The sequence below is a fragment of the Musa acuminata genome, chromosome BXJ3-1 (genome assembly GCF_036884655.1).
Source record: "Musa acuminata AAA Group cultivar baxijiao chromosome BXJ3-1, Cavendish_Baxijiao_AAA, whole genome shotgun sequence".
Taxonomy (NCBI): Eukaryota; Viridiplantae; Streptophyta; class Magnoliopsida; order Zingiberales; family Musaceae; genus Musa; species Musa acuminata.
The window spans coordinates 36,153,266-36,177,562 of NC_088349.1; the positions used below are offsets into that span (position 1 = coordinate 36,153,266).

At 39.3% G+C, this 24,297-nt stretch overlaps 1 pseudogene; it reads right to left on the minus strand.

Annotated features, from left to right (window-relative positions):
• Positions 1 to 469: 469 nt before the first annotated feature.
• LOC135628780 (triacylglycerol lipase SDP1L-like) lies at positions 470 to 3,328 on the minus strand (annotated as a pseudogene).
• Between the last annotated feature and the right edge of the window lie 20,969 nt (positions 3,329 to 24,297).

Genomic DNA, 24,297 nt, shown 5'->3' on the forward strand with positions numbered 1-24,297 from the left:
GGAAAAATTAAATTATATAATATAAAATATCAATTACAAGACCCTTGAATTATCCTCACTCAAACATCACCCGAAAAACTTTTATCTCAACCCTCTTTAAAAACCCTAAAGATCATCCCTAACAATCGAAGTGTCTTGATTTTTCTCTCACCAAAACCTTAAGATACAAACCCTAATTTACAAAAAAATTTCAATTTAATAAGGACTCTTCCAACTAATTTGAATATAATTAAAACTCTTAAAAACACTCACTAATCCTAAAATAATTTTTTATTTGCATGTCCTATGCATCTGCTTCTCTAAATGAATCTTACTGCTGTTCCGCGTCGCTGTTCTTATGTGCAACAAGTGTATCCTTCTTTATAGCATTAAACACAATCCTATGACGAATCTTTTCAAGCTGCAAAAGATCTGATTTAGATGTCACAATACTTTGTGGAAGCATCAAGTGGGAATTTTGTTGCTCTCTTCCTTCGATCAGGGATGGTTACTAAGGAGCTGTCATAGTAAGGATCCCCACCACCTCGCGACCCACCGTAGAGCTGGAACATGGTATTACAGCATCAGTCTCTTTTTTCCCTCAATTGAGATCTGCTGCGTTTGGTATCAGTCTCGTGATTCTACACAAGATTAATGAAGTTACAAGCAGAAGCTGTCCTCATTAGAGGTTAGTTTCTGACTCACCGTCACTTCCATCATGCATGCTTTGTCGACGACGAGGACGGTGACTTAACTGTCCAACTGTAGCAGTTCCATGGTGGATCGAAGCAGCAGCATCCGCAAGTACGTCTTCTTCAAGCGAGCCTGCCGAGTTCTCCCTCGCAATGCAATTCCACGAAGGGATTCTCCTCGAGGCACCGAGCCGGACAGAATCCGTGTGACCTTGGGATGCAGACGCTCTTTCAGCGCATCTCTCGAGCCTGCGTTTATGGTCAAGAAGAAGGATGCACTCATCGAGTGCAAGTTCAATGGCACAATTTGCCTTCATAGCAGGAAGCTTCTCCCATGTGCATCTTCTGCCTTGGTTAGCAGCCATTTGGAGCTCCAAGCAAGATGGGTTTTGTACAATTTTTAAATACTGATAATGGAAATCAACAAAGATTTTGTGTCAACTTTTGCAAACCAGCTTAAGAAACACGACAAATTCACAAAGGAATAAGAGCTAAAATTTTACATGAGAAAGGATCGCTGACATAACTGATGAAAATAATAGAAGGTAAGAATAATTATTAAAGAAGTTTTATTGAAGAAGTGAAGAAGCTTCGTTTGAATACATTAACATATCCCTTTCCTATTTATACAGATTAAAAGGAAGGAATAACGTAACCCTCCCAATGCCACCCAACGAGAAATTGATTGCATCGATGTTTAAGCTCCATTTCAGCAAGTCGAGCGAGCTACGCAGGGAATAATCATATGAGGTTGATGAATGAAGTGCAAAGGATTTCTGTCCAGAAATATGTGCAAGGAAATCATGCATCCATTGCTTGCGAATGAGTAATCATGCAGTGGTGTCATTATATATATATATATATATATATATATATATAATGACGTTATATATATATATATATATAATGACGTTGGTGATCTAGTGGAAAAGTACAGTAATAAGATAGACAAAAGAAAGAAAAAGCATAGACAATGATGGCTATAGATAGATGGGTTAAATACCTTGGCAGCAAAGTTTCCGCCATATACTCTGACAATTTCTTTTAGCCTCAACAATGGGGCTATGTGAGGATTGGCTTGACTGACGATGAAATGATTAACGTTGAATAATTCCATGGGCAAATCACTCTCCAAGCTTCCATCTCTCCAGCGACGAGCTGAAGCTTCAGGCTTGTCCTCAGAGCTCAGCGAGAAGGGTGCATGATAAGGTATGATTTCTCCAAATCTATCCTTTGCCATCAGCTCCTGCGCCTCGAAGAGGCCAGGAAATGCACAGGAAGCAGTAACAGCACTCCATATCACAACATGAGGAGACGTCAAATAGTTAAGACACCGCGGCGGCTCATGCTTTCTGGCAGAGCAAACTGTGATACAAAGGACACGACCGGTCATGTCATAAGCCTCCTGAAACGTTAGATTGCTTGTGAGATGCCTCAAAAGCTTCTGCAATTGCCTAATATCATGAACCGCACCGCGTGTCATGATCCTGTTAACCACTGCAAATATCCCACCCAACTGGTCAAAGAACTGCAACGAATACCATGAATCTTCAAGGAAACTGTCGAGCTTAGGCGGGGACATTGTTCCTACGACAGCACACATGACCCTGCCATTACTCGAGGCAATAGCTTATGTTCCGCTAGCGTTTTCACTACACCTGCATGGAAAGCACCCAACGAAGCACCTCCGCTCAGGAGCAAAGCCGTCCTACCGAAAGCATGTCTTCTCTCGTGCACGAATGCAAGCCTCTCTTCCAAGGGCCACTCATCGGGATCTGAGTCACAAACCATTTTTAGTTGAGTTGAGACCTCATCAATATATTCCTTTACGAGTGTGGGTACCTGAAAAACAAGCAATCGGATTGAATTGAGTTCCAAATTCAAGGAGATAAACACTAGCTTTGGAGAGTACAAGAAACATGGATAATTGATATCTACAGTCGATAAAATAATGTGATATCTACGATTAGCTAAATAGGGATTTTTATACCGTAACATGAAATAATAGATTGGAACAAATTGAAACACGGAGACACAACAAGAGGAAACAGTAACAGCAAGGAGATAGGATTCGATACCGGAAGCCTGCCCCTGAGCTCCGGGTTGCACATGTTACCCACATTCCTGATCAGGTCAGCACGCATACCGCAGATGATGTCCCGCGGCGAGACATGCTGACGGCGGTGGCGTAGCTCCTGCAGCTTGTTCCGGTTGAGCTCCTCCTCGTAGAGCTCGCCCTCGTTTATCTTGGTCGTCGTTTCTTCGTCGAGCATCTTGGCGGCGTGCAACCACTCCTCGAAGGTAATGGCGTTGCCCATCGCGTCGCGAAAGAACTTGCGCCGGTTCGCCGACTCCGTCAAGGGGGCGCTCGTTGGCGAAGCGGCGCAGGGCGAAGGCCGCGAGGGAGACCAGGGCGAGGATGCCCAGAGCGTGGCGGGGCCTGAGGAAGGCGACGAGCGGGGGCAGCTTCGCGTCGCCACGGAGGCGGCGGAGAGCGACGCGCAGGAGCCGCGCTTGATGTCGTCGGAGGCGACGGAGGGAACCGAAGAGCAGGACGCGGAGGGCGATCGTGCGCCCCACGATGGTCGACGGGCCGATCGAGAACGCGTCGACAGTCGCCTCGTTCGTGATGTCCATGGTTTCTTGGTCTTGCTAGTCTTGGTGTGGTCTTAGAGAAGCAGAGTTGGAAGGAGGGAGGATTGGACTGGTTATGATGGACAAAGAAGAGAAGTGGAAGGGGCCACGCGCTGCCGAGGATGACGGAAGGGTAGAGAGAGAGAGAGGGGGGGGGAGAGAGAAAGGAAGGCGTTCGGCAGCCGAAAGGGAAGGAGGATAGTGACGTGGATGTAAACAAGCGGGAGGAGGGAGGAGGGAGTCGCAAAGTGAGATGCACGTCCCAGAAAAATTGAAAGGAAACAACAGTGGAGAGAATGGACGGTAGATGGTGGACCCCAGATGGTACTCGAATCCGAGCCCTTCACTCAATGATCAGACGACGAGGACAGTTGATGATCACAAGTCTGGCCGGTCAATTAGACGGCTCACTGATTCAAGCGGTGGGGCTTAAATTCGATATAAAATATTAGACGAATTTTCGGGCAAACATTCAGAAATTTTGGCTGAGCACTCCAACTTTCAAAATTTTTATAGATAGCCTTAATTTTTGACAAATCTTCCAAAAATTTTGATATATGTATATACATATATGTATATACATATATGTATATACATATATATATAGGTTTCTTACCTATTTAAAAGCTCAAATATTAAAAAACATTGAAATGATCCATCATATTTTGATGAAAATAAAAAAAATAGAGAAATAAAAAATACTATTCACGTGAATAACTTTAGAAAAATAGCAAAAAATTCTCTAAAACAGAAAAGGTGTCATAAATATTCATACGAGTTATTTTGATTAAAAAAAAGGTAGACTTTTAGTTAATCGTTGAATTGAACCATTTATAATATTTTTATATTTTTATATTTTTATATATTCTATGTTGTGTTGAATCTCGGATTTTGATGATCAAACCAATTGATAAATATTTATGATTTGATCTACGTTTTGAGTGACGTAGGATGCTTCGATCAGGATGAGACAATTAAAGTAGGAAGAATCATGTTGGGCCGGGGGAAAATTGTTGAATCTCGAATTTTGATAATGAAACCAATTGATAAGTGTTTATGATTTAATCTACGTTTTGAGTAACACAGGATGCTTCGATTAGGGAGAGACAATTAAAGCAGGAAGAATCATGTTGGGCCGGAGGAAAATGTGTTAGAAGATTGAACATCGGGCCGGAGGATCGGTCGACGTATTGATAGAAGGCTTCGGGCCATGGATTCGGGCATCGGGCCAAGAAGAGCGGATATTGCGCTAAAGATATCGGAGTTGCGGAGGTCAATTGGCCGATTGGGCAATAGGCCGCAAGAGAGGACGATGCGCCAAAGAATCGAACGAAGCATCGATGGACCAATGACATTTCGGACAATATGATTCATGCTTAGTAATAATTGTCTAGATCGAAATATATTTTTGTATGTGCAGGATTAACTACGATAGCAAGGCATAAAGCAAAATGAAGTCCCGGAGTCAAGAACACGATTTTGTTAGGAGTTTGAGAGTTCGTCGAAAGTCCGGATGTTCGTCGGAAGTTCTGCTAAAACCAACCGAGAAGTCCAGGAGATTGCGAAAGAAACTCGTTGGAACTCGCCAAAAAGATCATCGTGAAGTCCAGGAGCTAGCCAGAAGTCCGCCGGAACATTACCGAGAGATCGTCGGAAGTTCGCCAAAAAGATCACCGGAAGCTCGCTTGAAGAAATCGGACTTATCTTGCTTAGAATATGTCTTAGGAATCATAGTTAGCACATAATTAGAGTTGGGAATGGGAGATAATCCCATCAACTCTGTTAGGGGACAATTGGGCCCGAAGTTCGACTGGTTTGGGCCGGATTCAAGGCCCAACCAGGGTGTTGAAACCTTGGCCGATGGTGGCACCGCCTAGGGAATAGCACCCCAGGATTGCTGGAAAGTGGTACCGCCCTTGTTCGGCAGTGGTACTGCCCAGTACTAGATCCTACGACGATAGTACTGCCCAGGAACGGTGGTGGTACCGCTAGTACCCAGGAAACCTGGGATGAGACCTTTTTAGGCTCCAAGTTTGAATCAACTTGAAGCCTATAAATACCCCTCTCATCCCTGGTTAACAATACAAGCACAGAGTAGTTAAAAGTGAGAAAACGTTGTTGTAATCACTAGAGAAATCTCCTCCTATAGTTTAAGTTTGGAATTTTGTTTAGGAGGAGTATGTGCTTGTAAAGGTTGACTTCTAAACTTGTGAAAAGGAGAAGAGGGGTGTAAGAAGGAGGTTGATCTTTGCCTATTAAAGGAAGATCGATAGTGGATGCTGGTGGCCTCGACGGAAGAGGAATCGGTGAAGTGGATGTAGGTCACGACGACTAAACCACTATAAAAATCCGGTTTGCCTTTACTTCTTGCAATTTACTTTTATAAGTGAATTACCTCTCCTTCTTACTGTGCTTTTACTATGCCTACACTCCGTGCACTTTCAAAGTTATTACCTTTACGAAACGGTTTTCGTAGAAATCAGATTTCACCGTACGAAGGTTTTTCCAACCAACGTAATTTTTACCGCTGCACTAATTCACCCCCCCTCTTAATGCTGACTCATTCCTAACAAAAATATGTCAGAAGATTGGATGTCGAGCCGGTGGATCGGTCGACGTATCGATGAAAGCTTCGGGCCATGGATTCAGGCATCGGGCCAAGAAGAGCGGATATTACGCCAAGGATATCGGAGTTGCAGAGTCAACTAACCGATTGGGCAATAGGCCGCAAGAGAGTACGATACATCGAAAAATCATACGAAGCGTTGAGGGACTAATGACATGCCGGACAACATGATTCAAGCTTAGTAATAATTGTCTAGATCGAAGTGTGTTTTTACATGTGCAGGATTAACTACGATAGCAAGGCATAAAGCAAAATGAAGTCCCAGAGTCAAGAATGTGATTTCGTTGGGAGTTCAAGAGTGCGTCGGAAGTCTGGACATTCGTCGAAAGTTCTGTAGGAACCAGCCAAGAAGTCTCGGAACTTGCTAGAGAAGCTCGACGGAACTCGCCAAGAAGATCATCATCAAGTCCAGGAGCTTGCCGGGAGTCTGCTAGAACATTGCCGAGAGATCGTCGGAAGTTCGCCGGAAGCTCGCTGGAAGAAACTAGACTTACGGACTTGTTTAGCTTAGGAAATATCTTAGAATTCGTAGTTAGCACGTAATTGAGATTGGATTTGAGTCAACCCAATTAGGGGCCAGTTGGGCCCATGTAAGGACTGTGTTGGGCCCAATGAAAGGCCCAAACAATGACCCAAGAAGTAGCACTATCATGGCATAGTCTTCGAGATTGTGTCAGGTAGTGGTATCGTTAGTTTGGGCGGTGGTACCACCCCTAGCAGGGTGCCAAGCGGTGGTACCACCCAATGTAGTGTCAGTGTTAGACTGGCATTGACGGTAGTACCGCCTAACATAGGTGGTGGTACCGCCCAACACAGGCGATGGTACCGCCCGAACTCATCCTTGGTTAAAAGACACAAGCACATAGTATATAAAAGTGAGAAAATATTGTTGCAATCACTAGAGAAATCCCCTCCTATAGTCTAAGTTTAGAATTCTGTTTAGGAGGAGTGTGTGCTTGTAAAGGTTAGCTCCTAAACCTGTGAAAAAGAGAAGAGGGGTGTAAGAAGGAGGTTGATCTTCGCCTATTAAAGGAAGATCGATAGTGGATGCCGGTGGCCTCGATGAAAGAAGAATCGGCGAAGTGGATGTAGGTCACGACGATTGCACCACTCTAAAATCTAGTTTGCATTTTACTTTAAGCAATTTATCTTTACGAACATGTTTCAAGTTAAGATATGTACGAATGTGTTTCAATACATTTACAAACGTGTTTCAAGTTAAGATATTTACGAAACAGTTTTCGTCAAAAACGGATTTAATTGCAACGAAGTTTTGAACTGACGTAATTTTTACCGTTACACTAATTCACTCTCCCTTTTAGTGCCGACTCCTTTTCGTAACATGTTATTCACCATCTAAAGAGTCTTTTTTTTTTTTTTTTAATTTCTCTAATTTTTTTATTTCTACCAAATATGATGGATCCTTGCAATATTTTTAATATTTGAACTTATAAATAGGTAACAAATTGATAACAAATATTGGGTCCATAAAAAGCAGGAATTGAAATTAGATATATTATTTTTTGGATGAGACAAAAAAATAGTGTAACTGATATAAGAATTAGTTAAAATCTTTACATTTCACCTAGATGGACATTTATGCCCATTTTTCTATTTTAGAGATTTTTTGATATTATTCTAATTTATTCAGCATCTAAATAGTGTGTAATATTTTTTTTTATTTACATCAAAATATGATAGATCAATGAAATATTTTTTAATAGTTGAACTTCTAAATAGGTGAGAAACCTATGATAAAAATTCAGCTCTTAAAACCTAAGCCTTGGCATCAGGTATACTATTTTTTGGGTAAAATCAAAATAGTATATTTAATTCAAGGGCTAGTAAAAAAACTATGAAATTTTTATTAAAACCATTGAATGACCGCCCTAATGGATATTTATAATATTTTTATTTTATTGTTTTGATATTTTCTATACTATTCACCATCAGAATAATTTACCTTTTATAAAATTTTTATTTTTATTTCCACCAAAATATGATTCATCCTTATATTTTTTATATTTAAATTTTTAAATAGGTGACAAACTTATAAATAAATAAAAGTTTGATCCACACCTGGCATTTGATTTTTTTTTTTTTAAGGTGAGATAAAAAAAACAGTAGATCTGATAGGTCAAAATCATTTGAAATTTTTATAAAAATCTTGGCATGGCATCTATACTTTTCGATTTTAGTGATTTTTTGATATTTTTTATATTTTTTATGTATTCAATATCTAAATATCTTGCCTTTTTTATTTTTCATTTTTTTATTTTTACCAAAATATATAATATTTTATAACATTTGAATGATAAATATATGGTAAAAAGTTGTTCACAAAAGATAGGCCTTGAATTCAGATATAGTATTTTCGGAGTGAGGTCAAAAATAGTATATATGATATAAGGACAAGTCAAAATCATTTGAATTTTTTATGAAATCTTTACATAGCATCCAAATGGACATCTATAACACTTTTTTTTTATTTTAAAGATTTTTTTTATTTATTTAGTATCTGAGCAGTTTGTCATTTTGTTATTTTTTACTTTTTTTTTATTTACCGGAGTATAATGGATTCATGTAATGTTTTATGACATTTAAGCTTCAAAATAGGTGATAAATCTATGGTAAAAATTTAGTCTAGAAAAGATTGGCCCTGGGATCAGATACATCATTTTTTGTATGAAATTAAAAATAGTATATCTAATAGAAGGATGGGTCAAAATCATTCAAAATTTAATAAAAAATCTTTGCATTATACCCAAATAGACATTTATGTCACTTTTTTTTTTTTCTATTTTAGAGTTTTTTTTATATTTTTAATTTATTTAGCGTTTAGATACGTTAATATTTTTTTTATTTTCTCTGAGTTTTTCCATTTCCACCAAAATATGATGGATCCTTCAAATATTTTTTGATATTTAAGCTTCTAACTATATGAGAAACCTATGATAAAAAATTTAATTCACAAAAGGTATATCTTGGTATCAGATACATTTGTTTTGGGTGGGGTTAAAAATAGTATATCTGAAATAAGGACTCATCAAAATCACTTAAAATTTTTATGAAATCTTTGCATGGGATCAAAAGATGGACACTTATAATATTTTTGATTTATTCAACATCTATCCTATTTTTTAAAAATTTTTTACTTTCATCAAAATACGATGGATCCTTACAATATTTATAACATTTGATTTTTTAAATACCTGATAAACATATGGTAAAAAAATTGATCCACTGCTATTAGATGTCATTTGAAATTCTTATGAAATCTTTGCATTGTACTCAAGACTGACATTTATGGTACTAATTCTATTTTAGAGATTTTTTTATTATTATTTTTATTTAGCATGTGAATAGTCTATCATTTTTTTTTCTTTTTTTTTCTCACCAAAACATGATGGGTACTTATAATATTTTTTGATATTTAAATTTTTATATAGATAAAAAATTCTATTGTAAAAATTTGGTCCACAAAAGGTAGGTACACTATTTTTAGGGTGAGAACAAACACAATATATTTGATACAAGGACTAATCAAAATCATTTAAAATTTTTATAAAGTCTTTCAATGGCATCCAAATGTAAATATTATAATTATATTATTCTTGACTTTATAGTTTATAATTTATAATTTTCAGTAATTTAGCATATTTTTTATATATTAATTTATTATTTTAATAATATATTTTGAAATATATTTGTATATTATTTGAGTTAATTTATTTTGAATCTATCTAAATTTTAGATTGGTTGAATCAATTAATGGTTCATTAAAAAAGTGGAGAGAGAAGATGCAAATTTTAAGGAAAAAAAGAAAAGTTATCGGAGGATTTAACTTAAAATATTTTAAAAATATAAATTATACTTATATATGAGCGAATTCCTTAAAAAAAGTCCGAAAATTCCTATAAATATCCCTACCTTTCTTTCTAATATGACAAAACTAACTCTTCAATAACTTTTATATTTTTCTCTTAAAAGCGACATCTTCTCTCTTCATCTTTTTAATTAATCAACTTATACAATTGATCCGGTTGACCAATTTGATGCTTAGATCGGTTCAAAATAAATTATATTAAATAATTTACTAATATATATCAATTTATATTATTAAAAATAATAAAATTATGAACCAAATTTTTACCATACGTTTCTCACCTATTTAGTGTTAGGATCGGAGCAGCACTAAGAGGGGGGGGGGGGGTGAACTAGTGCAGCGGATTAAAACTTGTAAGTTTAAAAATGAATTCGTAAATACGAGGAGATTCTGTTTCGATAGTAACTTGAGTAGATGAAAAGCTTGCAGTGTAAATAACAATTTCAGGAAAGTAAGAACTCACACATTCAAGGAACACGCCAATTTAAAGTGGTTCGGTCAAAATGACCTATATCCACTTACGAAGCCTTCTTCGAAGAGGCTCCCAACTTTCACTAGCAAATCACTTTGAAGAGGAAGGACAAATACCCATCTTACAACCTTTTACAAGTGGTTCACACTCTTACAAGTTTTCAACGAGAAAAAAGGAGGTGAACACTCAAGCAATTGAAAAACAAGACTTGCTAAAGACTTTGCTAAGGCTTTATCTCAATTTCTTACTCCTCAAAAGGTTATGTTCTCTGCTGAGAATTGAGGGGTATTTATAGACCCCAAGAGGATTCAAATTTGGGCTCCAAATTTTGAATTCTCTTATATTCCCGAAGCTAGCGGTGCCACCACCTGTCAATGTCATATTGACCGTTTACTGGCAGTGCCATCGCTTGTCGGTGGCGGTGCTACCGCCTGTCAATTTCCACATTGACAATGTTCTGGCGGTGCCACTACCAGAACTCTCGGGTTCTAGGCGGTGCCAGCGCTCGAACTCTCGGGTGCTGGGCGGTGCCACCGCCCAGTCCGGCGATACCACCACCTGATACTTCAGGCTCTGGGCAGTGCCACCGCCTACATTATTTCAGCTCATTGGTTGGGCTCCAAACTTGGCCCAAACTAGTCCGAACTCGGGCCCAATTGGCCCCTAACCGGGTTATAGGATTAACCCTTAATCTTAACCCTAATTACATACAAACTATGAGCTTAAGATAGTCCTAAGCAAGTTTTTAACCGGCAACATCGAGTTTCCTTCCGATGAGCTTTTCGGTGAACTTCCGGCGGACTTTTGATACACCCTCGGATTTCTTCCAGCGGACTCCCAACAGGCTCCCGATCTTGTAGCGAGTTCAGCGAGTAGCCGAGCCTTCTCGATGATCTCCGCGAATCTCCGACGATCTCTTCGACGGACTTTCAAAAACTCCGACAAGTCCCCGATTTCTTCTCAGTTGGTTCCGGCAGCATCTCCGACGAATCTTCGGATTCTCGAACACCCATCGAACTTGACTCCGGTAGACTTGCTTTATGTCTTCCAGCTATTGTAGTTAATCATGCACATGTAAAACAAAACTTCGATCGAGACAATTAATACAAAGCAATAATCAAGTTGTCCGGCATGTCATTGGTCCTACGACGCTTCGTCCGACTCTTCGGCGCATCGTTCTCTCTTGCGGCCTATTGCCCAATCGGCCAGTTGACTCCGTAACTCCGATATCCTTGGCGCATTACCCACTCTTCTTGGCCCAATGCCCGAATCCACGGCCCGAAGTCTTCTGTCGATACGGCGATCGATCCACCGGCCCGACGTCCAATCTTTTGACATGTTTCTCCGGCACAACATGATTTTTTTGCTTTAATTGTCTCATCCTGATCAAAGCATCTTGCATCACTCAAAACACAGATTAAATCATAAACACATATCAAGTGGTTTCATCATCAAAATATGAGATTCAACAATCTCCCCCTTTTTGATGATGACAACCACTTGATGACGGAGTTAACCTTAACTTTAACCTTAACTCCCGGAGTTTAAACAAACTCCCCCTATCAATATGTCATATTGATAGAACCTTGAATTCAAGCCAAATTTAAGTCATTGTAAATATTCATCATGAATATTTGCAATACGTCATCATGCATAACATGATAATACTTCTCCCCCTTTGTCATCAACAAAAAGGAGAAGTGTCACTTTCTATGTGTTTGAGAGATGAATTCAACTTATTGCATGAAAAACATAATATCAAGTTTTATCATCATACAATTTGTAAGCTTAAAAATTTAGCAAATGCTACATCATCCAAGCTAGCAAAAATTTAGCAAGTGCTATATCACATTAGAATATGCAAGCTATCAAGTTTTAGATATGCAAGATAGTAAGATAGCAAGTCCTACTTCACAACATTTTACAATATTTTAGAACATACAAGCTAGCAGTTTTGAGATGTTCAAAAAGCCACTCTTGCTTCTTGAAATATACAAGTTGCAAGCTATCAAATTTTGCTTCCTTTGCAATGTTTGTGTTTGCAATTTTGCTTCCGTTGCAAAGTGCAAGTTTAGTATATTTAGCATCTTTAGATAGCAACTGTTTGCTTCTCTTTAGACTATAAGTTAGTAATTTTTATGATATGCAAGTTTTACTATATACAAGCTAGCAAAAATTTCGAAAGCAAATGCAAGATAGCTTCTTATGTAAGCTCATGATTCTTGCTTTCTATTGCAATGTGCAAGTTGCAAGTTTTGCTTCTTGAGATAAGCAAAATAGTACATTTGCTTGAGATTACAAGATAGCATTTCTTGCTTTTGAGATGAGCAAGCTAATAAGTTTTGCCCCTTTTTGGGATGTGTAAGTTTGTAATTTTTTGCTTCTCTTGTCTTTGCAAGCTAGCTATCTCCCCCTTTGTCATTGTCAAAAAGAAGGAAAGAACCTTTACATCAATTATGACAAAGGTAAGTATGAATCTTATTCGTGCATTATTATATTTTTAAATTAAAACATGCACTATTTTAAAAACCTTATATTTCATTCATGCACGATATTGAATAAATCAATCAACATTATGAGCATATCATACATGATACTAAAATTTTTAATTATTTATCAATATTTTGATCATGATACCAAACATTTATCATTTAGAGCATTCATGATACAAAACATTAAATCAACATTTATAATACATCATTTTAGCAACAACTCATAGTATTTTAAATCATGATTCACATCATATGTAATATATCACATCATAATTAAAAAGCACAAGTATTGTATGTATCATTGCAAATCATAAATGTTTCATATCACGATGGTATTAATTTTATCAAATTATATCCTACCATATCAAAACTTCTCCCCATTTTATCATTGAAACAAAGAAGAAAGTAGGGAAGAGCATAAAAGTGTAAAATATTTCAAACATTTCAAGACATTTGTATTATAGATACAAAGAAATCATATCATCCAAGATAAGATCATTTGAATACCAAAAGATATGATTCATTTTATCAAATATCTTCTTTTTATAAAAAAAACAAAAATTGTAGGTATACAAAGAAGAGATTGTGATTAAAAAAGGAATCTCAAGTAGTAAATCCAAGAAATCAAGATCATAATTTGAATACAAACTCATTTAAATTCAAATTGTCAAATTCATCAAAATCTCAACATTACTTTCAAGAGATTCCAAAGGGTATATATAGATTTATTATAATAATTATCAAGATCAATAAGATAGAGAAAAATAATTTTTCAAGGAAAAAATATTTTTCTCTTTTTAGTTGTTTCAATTCATATGATTTTATTTCATTTATGCCAAATAAAAACATGTATCATGTTTAAAACCGAAAGCGTAAGATTTATTACAACAAAGATCAATAAGGCACTTTCATTATGGTAAAAATCAATAATCCATAAAACGCAAGATTCATCATGCATAATTTCAAATTATAAAACCATTAAATATGATTTCAAATCAATATGCTCAAGTTTTTGTATGAAAACATGCATCATATTTAAAACCGAAAATGTAAAATTTCATCATGATAAAAATCGATAATCCATAAATTTCTTAAAAATCGTCATGCATAATTTCAAAATTTATTAAGCATGATCATTATGCATGATATTAAAATATAGTTTCAAAATATTTAATATTTTTATTACATAATTTCATCATTTTGCATCATCATATTTTTAAATTCGAACATGCATAATTTCAAAACCATACATTTCATTTTTCATGCATGATACAAATAAATCAATCATCACTATGGGCATATCATACATGATATTCAAGCATTCATGATATATCATTTTGGTAACATGATCATTGCTATTCAAATGATGGTATCTAAATGTCAAAATTCATTACATCGTATCATGCATGATCATTAACTTCTCATTTGTATTTCATGCATTATTCAAAATGTCAAGAGAATTTTGGTGATGAACTACACATTTCATGAATGCAAGAAATTTTACATAATAAAATTCAAGTCATATATTATCAAGATGTCGAGTAGCATAGGTTAATTTGAATATATCATTTTTAGTGAATACCAAGAAGAATCACATCATGAAACAATTTTAATTCATGAAAAAAAAAAATTCATGTATCGAATATCAAGAAATCAAGATGATAATATAAATAAATAAATAAATAAATAAATATATATATATATATATATATATATATATATAATATTACAAGTTGTATTCAAGAGAAAAATCATCATTCATTTTTAACTCATTTAATTTGTCAAATCAATATCATGATTTTGATAAAACTCATTTCAAATTCAAATCATCAAATCAAAATCATTTTCAAGATATTCATATAAATCAACAGAGAAAAACAATTTTCAAGAAAATGCTTTTCTCTTTTTAGTTATTTAAATTCATGTCATTTATGCTAGATAAAAATGTGCATCCACATTTAGGATCGAAAAATGAATTTTATCATAAAAACCATCAAGACCAATAAATCACAAAAATCATCATGTATAACTTTACAATCTTATGCATAAAATCGTCAAATCATGGTATCAAAACTTTCAATAGTTTCATTACAAAATCAAGCAAGGTTTTATTGAACATAATTTTGAATGATTCTTATAGATATTTAAAATTTCTTTAGTTTTAATTTATATGATTGACTTTATATTAGTATGCTTCAAATTTTTGTTCTTATGTAAAAACCATACATCATGTTTGAAAACCAAAGGTAAGGTTCATAAAAAATCATCAAGCCTTCCATTTAAAAGCCATGCATCGTCATTGAAAATCAATATGGAAATCGTCAAAATACATATTCTTGCTTCTCAAGTACATACATAAGATTAATCTTACTAAGTGTATAAGCATTAGATTTATATCTAACATTTTATTGCATTAACATAACACATGCAATTTTCAAGAAAATTAATCCTAAACTAAATTAAAAATAACTCAAGAAAGTATTATGTAATTTCGAAATAAATTAAAGGGATTTTGATTACCTCATCGTTGAAAGTGGTTGAGGCGTAGTTTACCACCTCGCTTTTCTTGGTTTTCTCATCGTCTTCGAAAGAGCTCAATTCATCTCAATTTATGTTCTTCTTGCGTTCAAAGCAAGTAGTTTCATTATTTTTACTTTTTATTTTTTGTTTCATTTGTAGTTTAAGTTCACCATCACTTGAGCTTATGCTCGAGTGGTCTTCATGTGTTCTATGTGCTAGTCATAGGTGCCCAGCAAGCCAATCACGTGAGTGATGGTACGTGTGACTTGATACAGAATCTTTTTGCTTATTATATTTTGACGTATATCACTTTATAAATATTGCATATATGCATATATATTGTGATGTCCTTGGATTTGTGTAATGGGAATCGGATCGTGATGAGATCACGATAATGAGATCGATTCACCTTTAAACACATATCCTAAATAATTCCGGTCATAGGTTACTCGAGAGGGACATCGTGATAACCGGACAGACTGGTGTGCTGTATACCCGTCCATATGATGGATGCAGCTGGTCTTATAGCTGCTCGTGTAGGGACACTAGGGATATAGTACAGGTGCTCATTGGAGAATGAGTTCACTGATTGATCCGCTTACGGAATGCTGGATGATTGATGATGCCTTATTGTCAAACAGCGATTCCGTAGTCCTAGTGGTGTATCTGGTCCTTAGACTTGAGACACCAAGGATGTCCTATATGAGTGCTCCACTCTTTGATACCAGATTTATAGGTTTGGCTGTCCTAGATCTAGTACAGTTGGTCATTGGGAGTGGTAGTCGACCTTATGAGGGCTATTGAGTGTCGATAGAGGATCATCCACTCTCGGCGTCATGAGAGGAATATCGCATGTGTTCTTGCTTAGACAAATCCCTGGCCAGGGTCATTCGGGTTGAGAGAGAAAGAGTTCTCCGGGAGAATCCGATTAGAGCGAGACTCGAGTAGAAACCGTATGGGTCTGACAGCACCATGCTCGATATACGGTCTCTGGGATATTAGAGGGATGAGGGACTATAGGTACACGGTAACTGAGGACAGATAGGTCCAATGGATTGGATTCCCCTGTATCGTTTGGAGACTATGGCGTAGTGGCCTAGTACGTTCGTAGTCGATGAGTCGAGTGAATTATTATAGAGATAATAATTCACTGAGTTAGAAGGAGTTCTGATAGATATGACTCACGGCCAGCTCGATATTGGGCCTAGAGGGTCACACACATATGGTAAGCATTGCGATGAGTAGAGGTTTGGATATAAGATATCCAACGTAGCCCTTGTCTTATTGGATGCAGATCCAATACCCACTAGGGGAGGACCCATTAGGGTTTGACAGGGGACCTCTATAAATAGGAGGGATTCAAAGCCTCATAGGCTAGAGCATTTGCTTGCCTTTCCTATTCTCCTCTCCCTCTCCACCTCAGAGTTTTGAGGAGCGTCGTCGCAACCCTACTGTGTGGATCACTGCTAGAGATGAGGACGCTTGACCTCCTTCACCCTCTCCTAAGGATCTGCAAGGAAACAGGGATATACGATCTCCCTAGGTAACACAATCTACTCTATACGGAAACAGGGATATACGATCTCCCTAGGTAACACAATCTACTCTATACGCAGTTTTAAGTTTCGTGGATTTTGTGTACCAATCTTCGCACGATGACGAACATCTTTTTAGGAATCGGGGATTTTGTTTTCTTGTTCTTCCGCTGCGCATATGATGTCGCCCCCAAGATTTCTCAACAGTGGTATCAGAGCCAGGTTGTTCGTGCGAATGATTGGTTTTGAACTGCGAGTGTTGTGTTTAGGAAAAACTTTTGATGTCAAAATCGTTGACGGAATAGCGAGAAAGGGCAGCAACAGTTGTTGCCCTCGATCTACGTGCGTGCAGCGCAGCCGCAAGCAGGCAGCACATGGGCTGCGTCTGCAGCAGCCGGCCGGCGGCTTGCTTGCAGCAGGCTTGCGTCCGGCAGGGCTGGCAGCCCGCGAGCAGAGGCGCCTGCGGCCGCTTCTCCCGCGGGGTGAGGCGCCGCAGGGCAGCGGCGCCTGCCGCCGCTGCTCCCGCGGGCGAAACCCCCCACAGGGGCGACCGCCCGGCGGGACAGCACCGCCTGCGGGCGTTGCCCCGCGGGCAGAACCGCCCACGGAGGCGGCGGCGCCCGCAGGGGTGCCAACCTGCAGGGGCAGCACCGCCTGCGGGCGTTGCCCCGTCGGCAGAACCGCCCGCGGAGGTGGCGGCGCCCGCGGGGGCGCCCACCTGCAACGGCAGCGCCGCCAGCGGGCGTGCCGCCTGCAGGCGAGGGCAGCGCCCTCGCCCCGCCGCACAGGCTGCCGCCAGCAGGGTGGCGGTGGCGGCAGCAGTAAAGGGGAGTAGGGCATTAGGGTTTTTTGGGCAAAAGATAGTTTTACCCCTCGGAATTTAAGAAATTCCAGTTTCTGTCTTTTATCCAAATTATGAAAATACCCCTATGAATTCCGAAATTCCCTATATATCCCTGATTTCATAAAATACTAATTAATTGAAAGGTTTAGTTGATTATTATTTTTTATCATTATCTAGTAGTCCTACGTGATGATGATTATTTATACATGTGATGTATGATGTATGGACGGATGATCATGGACCGTGTGATTTGTGTACTTGTGATTATTATTATTGAGGTATGCGAGCCTTTATTATATTTCTCGTTTATTGTCGGGCCTACGTGCCTATGATTAAGTTGTAATCACATGAGGAGGCGTAGCGGGAGCGTGGATGCGATAGCGGGACCCACGAGACGGACGATCGCGATGCATGAAGATCCATCAAGATGTCGACGGAACTAACAAGGACGAGATGGACGATCACAGGGCATGGAGATGCACCGTTGCATACATAGATCTTGTTGTGAGTGATTAGGTCTACTGGATCAGGCCTAATCACTTTAGGTTATGGTCCATGATCCATCAAGATGTCGACGGAACCAACGAGGACGAGATAGACGATCACAGGGCATGGAGATGCACCGTTGCATACATAGATCTTATTGTGAGTGATTAGGTCTACTGGATCAGGCCTAATCACATTAGGTTATGGTCCATGATCATCTGGTGTGATTGTTTATACATATACTAAATATGTATATATATTTGCATGCGATGTAGATATATATTAAATATGTATATGTGTGACATGTCATATTAGGAGACCAAATCATAGAAACATCTCTCGATAATATTAAGTCGGTAAACGTGAGGCAATTAGATTGACCCACGTGGCCTTCCATCGTTATAAGTAGAAACCGATTCCCGGTTTAGGTTGAGTTGGTCGAGTCGCTCGAGACTCACCTATATCGCGATTCGCTATCTTGCTTACGACATAGAGATGTCACCGGTGACCTGAGGGCATGGTATGCTTGGTCGAGTCCTTCGAGGGTATATCATCAAATCAGACTCATCTTGTAACGAAGGTGTTGACTTAACCGAGCATCATGGTTGGTCGAGTCCCTCGAGACCATGGTGAATCGGAGGCCGAACAGGACGGGAATCACAAGGAGTTGTGATCGGCAAGAGTTGCCTACCTTTTAGGCTTAGTGTGATTGGTCGAGTCCCTCGAGGTTACACTAAGACGCTGATTGGATCCTGATCCCCACTAGAAGTCTACCGGAGACTTCCGTTTCATGTGCTGAGGGTATCGCATGACTCGTTAGTAAAATAGTAGGAGCATATTAAGATAGAAGTCCATATCTTGACAGTTTATTTCTTGCAAAATCTGCATGTTATTCATCTCTGCCGCATCTTTATTTTTAGAAAATGTCGCTTTCAAATCCCTTACGTGGCATACTTGATGTCAATCGCCTCACTGGTCCAAATTATACGGATTGGATCTGTAATTTGAGAATTGTTCTCACGGCGGAGAAAATCATGTACGTCCTTGATACAGTGATGCCTACGCTCGAAGAAGGGGCAAGCGAGGATGAGATCGCTCGCTACGTAAAGTACATTGATGACTCCACTCTTGCTCAGTGCTATATGTTGAGCTCTATGACTCCTGAGTTACAGAGACAACATGAAAAGATGGATGCCAGATCCATTCTCCTATATGTCCGCAAATTATTTGAGGAACAGGGAAGGACTCAGCGATATAGATATCCAAGAGCTTCTTCCGCACTAGGATGACTGAGGGGACACCGGTTCAGAACCATGTCATAAAGATGATTGAGTGGATAGAGAAACTCATAGGTCTAGGAATGGTCCTAGAGGATAACTTGTGTGTGGACATTGTGCTTCAGTCCCTACTAGATTCCTTTTCATAGTTCATAATAAATTTTAATATGAACAAGCTTGAGGTGACTCTCCCAGAGCTCCTCAATATGTTGAGAGAGGTAGAGAGTACTATTAAGAAAGAGAAGCCAGTTCTATACACTGGTGAGACCAGAAAGAAAAGGAAAGCAGAAAGGTCCTTTAAGAAGGGAAAGGGCAAGGGCAAACCAGGTAAAGCAAAGGTTGCGAAGAAAGACCCAGCAAATGACAAAGACCAATGCTTCCACTGTGGTAAAGATGGGCACTGGAAGAAGAACTGCAAAGAGTACCTTGCAGAAAGGGCGAAACAGAAGCTTGGAGAAGCTTCAGGTACATTCATGATCAATCTCCAATTGTCAGACTCTTTTGATAACACATGGGTATTGGATACCGGTAGTGCTTATCATATATGTAATTTGTTGCAGGTTCTGGCAAGGCCTAGGAGACTAGAGAGAGGCGAGATGGACCTCAAGATGGGTAATGGAGCAAAAGTTACTATAGTAGCTGTTGGCGAGGTCGCCCTACATCTGCCTAGTGGAGCTTTTATTGCATTAGATGCTTGTTATTTTGTTCCTTCTATTATCAAAAAACATTATCTCCATTTCATGTTTAACAGTTAGTGGATATAAATTTGTTTTTGAGAACAATGGTTGTTCGATATTATTAGATGATAACATCATCACAAAAGGAACATTGCATAATGGTTTATTTATGTTAGACACTACTCCACATATCATGAATGTAAATGTGTCCAAAAGGAAACGAGATGAGATGAACAGTGCATACCTGTGACATTGTAGGCTAGGTCACATCCATGAAAGAAGGATTCAAAAGTTGCTAAATGATGGATATCTAGATCCATTCGACTATGTGTCATATGCAACTTGTGAGTATTGCCTTCGTGAAAAACTGACCAACTCTCCATTTAGTGGAACTGGAGAGAGAGCCACTGAGCTGTTGGAACTCATATATAGTGATGTATGTGGACCCATGTTAACTCATGCTATTGGTGAGTTAACATGGATATGTGTATGTTGGAACTCTTCATTACCTTTACTGATGATTTCTCAAGGTATGGATATGTGTACTTAATGAAGTACAAGTCCGAGGCTTTTGAGAAATTTAGAGAGTATAAGAATGAGGTGAAGAACCAGACTGGAAAGAGTATCAAAACTCTTCGATCAAATCGAGGAGGTGAGTATTTAAGTATATAGTTTACTCAGTTCCTCAAGGACCATGGGATATTATCCCAATGGACACCTCCTTATACATCTCAACTCAATGGTGTCTCTAGAAGGAGGAATCGTACCCTATTAGATATGGTACGGTCCATGATGAGTTTCGCTAACATACCCATCTTATTCTAGGGATATGCCCTAAAGACCGCAGCTTACCTTCTGAATAGAGTTCTAACTAAGTCGGTAGTGTCTACACCATATGAGATATGGAAAGGGAAGAAGCTTGATATTAAGATTATTAAGATTTGGGGTTGCCCTGCCCACGTTAAAAGACACAACACCGATAAGTTAGAATCAATGACAGAGCGATGCAAATTTGTGGGATACCCCAAGGAAACTTGTGGGTATTATTTCTATCATCTCGAGGACCAAAATGTCTTTGTAGCTAAGAGAGCAGTGTTCCTTGAGAAGGAACACATTCTTGGCGGAGATAGTGGGAGAATGATAGAGTTGAGCGAGGTTGGAGAACCAAGCTCAAGCACCACTCTATAGCCCGAGTCTGTTCAGGTACCTAATACATAAGTTTCAACTTTACGTAGGTATGATAGAGTATCTCATCCTCCTAAGAGATATGTGGGACATATTAGAGGAGAGGATGTTGAGGATATTGATCCTTAGACCTACGAGGAGGCTATTATGAGTATAGACTCCGGGAAGTGGCAAGAAGTCATGAATTTTGAGATGGATTCTATGTACTCCAATAAGGTTTGGAACCTAGTTGATGCGCCTGAAGGTATTGTACCCATCGGTTGCAAGTGGATCTTTAAGAAAAAGATCAGAGTAGATGGAAAGGTAGAGACCTATAAAGCAAAGCTAGTGGCTAAGGGGTATCGTCAAAGGCAAGGTGTTGACTACGACGAAACCTTCTCACTCGTAGCAATGCTAAAATCCATCAGAATTATATTGGCTATTGCAGTACACTATGATTATGAGATATGACAGATGGATGTGAAAACCACATTCCTTAATGGGAATCTCAAGGAGGAGGTGTATATGATGCAACATGAGGGATTCGTGTCCAAGAACTACCCAGATAAGGTTTGTAGGTTGCTTAAATCTATTTATGGACTAAAGCAAGTTTCCTGAAGTTGGAACATAAGATTTGATGAGGCAATCAGATCTTATGACTTCGTTAAGAACGAAGATGAGCCTTGTGTGTACAAGAAGGTAAGTGGGAGCGCTATCACCTTTTTGGTGTTATATGTGGATGACATCCTGATCATTGAGAATGACGTAGGAATGCTATCCATAGTAAAGGGTTGGTTATCTAGACACTTCTCCATGAAGGACTTAGGGGAAGCATCCTATACCTTGGGGATTAGAATCTATAGAGATAGATCCAAGAGGATGCTTGGCTTGTCCCAGTCCAGGTACATAGAAACTATTGTCAAAAGGTTTGGCATGTAAAATTCTAAGAGAGGTCTCATACTGATGAGACATGGGATATTACTTTCTATGAGTATCTCCCCAAAGACTCTAGAAGAAAAGGCGAACATGAATATGATACCTTATGCCTCAGCAATAGGGTCTATCATGTATGTCATGCTATGTACTAGGCCTGATATAGCGTATGCTCTGAGTGTCACGAGCAGATATCAGGCAGATCCAAGCTTGGAGCACTGGAAAGCAGTAAAGTGTATCCTTAAGTACTTGAATGGACTAAGGATCTTTTACTAGAATATGGAGGTAATAGCCTTAAGGTTGAAGGCTACACTGACTCAAGTTTTCAGTCTGATGTTGATGATAGCAAGTCGAATTCAGGGTATGTGTACACCTTGAATGGAGGAGCAGTGTGCTGGAAGAGTTCCAAGCAAGATACCATTGCTAACTCGACCACAGAAGCGGAGTACATTGTTGCATCAAATGCAGCAATGGAGGGAGTGTGGTTGAAGAAGTTCATTACATATTTGGGAGTTGTGCCAGGTAGCGAGGAGCCGATCTCCCTATATTGCGACAACAATAAGGCGATTGCTCAAGCAAAAGAACCTAGGTCTCATCAGAAATCTAAGCATGTTCTAAGGAGGTTCCACCTTATCAGAGAGATCGTAACCCGAGGAGATGTAGTAGTGGAAAGAGTTCCATCCGAATATAACATTGTAGATCCACTGACAAAGCCATTGTCTCAGATTATCTTTGAGCATCACAGGGGTCTGATGGGGATCGGACACATAGGTGATTGGCTTTAGGTCAAGTGGGAGATTGTTAGTCATAGGTGCCCAGCAAGCCAATCACGCGAGTGATGGCACGTGTGACTTGATACAGAATCTTTTTGCTTATTATATTTTGGCGTATATCTTTTTGCATATATGCATATATATTATGATGCCCTTGGATTTGTGCAATGGGAATCGGATCGTGATGAAATCACGATAATAAGATCGATTCACCTTTAAACACATATCTTAAATAATCCCGGTCATAGGTTACTCGAGAGGGACATCGTGATAACCGGACAGACCAGTGTGCTGTATACCCGTCCATATGATGGATGCAGCTGGTCTCATAGCTGCTCGTGTAGGGACACTAGTGTTGAATCTCGGATTTTGATGATGAAGTCAATTGTCATTTATTATCTAATCTATATGTTGAGATAAGTGTGCAGGATTAACTACGATGAAAATAAGATATGCAACAGGAGTTGCGCCGGAGTCAAGACAATGATCACGTTGGGAGTTCGAGAGTTCGACGGAAGTTCGGACAATCGTCGGAGGTTCTACGGGAACAAATCCGAGAAGTCCATGAGCTTGCCAAAAAAGATCATCGGAACTTGCCAAGTGGATCGTAGCAAGTCTAGGAGTTTTCCGGAAGTCCGCAGGAGCATCACCGAGGGTTCATCGGATGATCGATGGAAGTTCGCTAGAAGCTCGCCGGAAGAAGCGATTGACGCACCGGAGCAAGTTGCAGTAAATATCTTAGGAAAAATAATAGTTAGCACAATGATTAAGTTGGAAATGGGAGGTGACCCCATTAACTTAATCTTGGGGCAATTGGGCCCCTGAAAAACCCAAATTGGGCCGAATGGATCAACCTATTCGGACCCTAATTTCTGCCAGGCGGTTGAACCGCCCAATCCAGGAGGTGGCACCGCCTGGGCTAAGTCTCCGAGAGAGACCGGGTGGTGCAACCGCCCCAGCCAGGAGGTGGCACCGCTTGGGCTTAGTCTCTGAGCGAGACTGGGCGGTGTAACCTCCCCTAACAGAGGTGGCACCGCTTGGGCTCGGTCTCCGAGCTCTGGCTGAGCGGTGCAACCGCCTCAGTCAGGAGGTGGCACCACCTGAGCTCGGTCTTCGAGCTTTGGCAGGAGGTGCAATCACCCCTGACAGGAGGTGGCACCGACCAGAGGCTCAGTCTTCGAGCTCTGCCAGGCGGTGTAACCGCTCCAGTTAGGAGGTGCAACCGCCAGATCCCGGAATTCCGGGAATTGATAGTTTTGAGCTCCAAATTCAAACTGGGTTGGGGCTTATAAATACCCCACCCATTC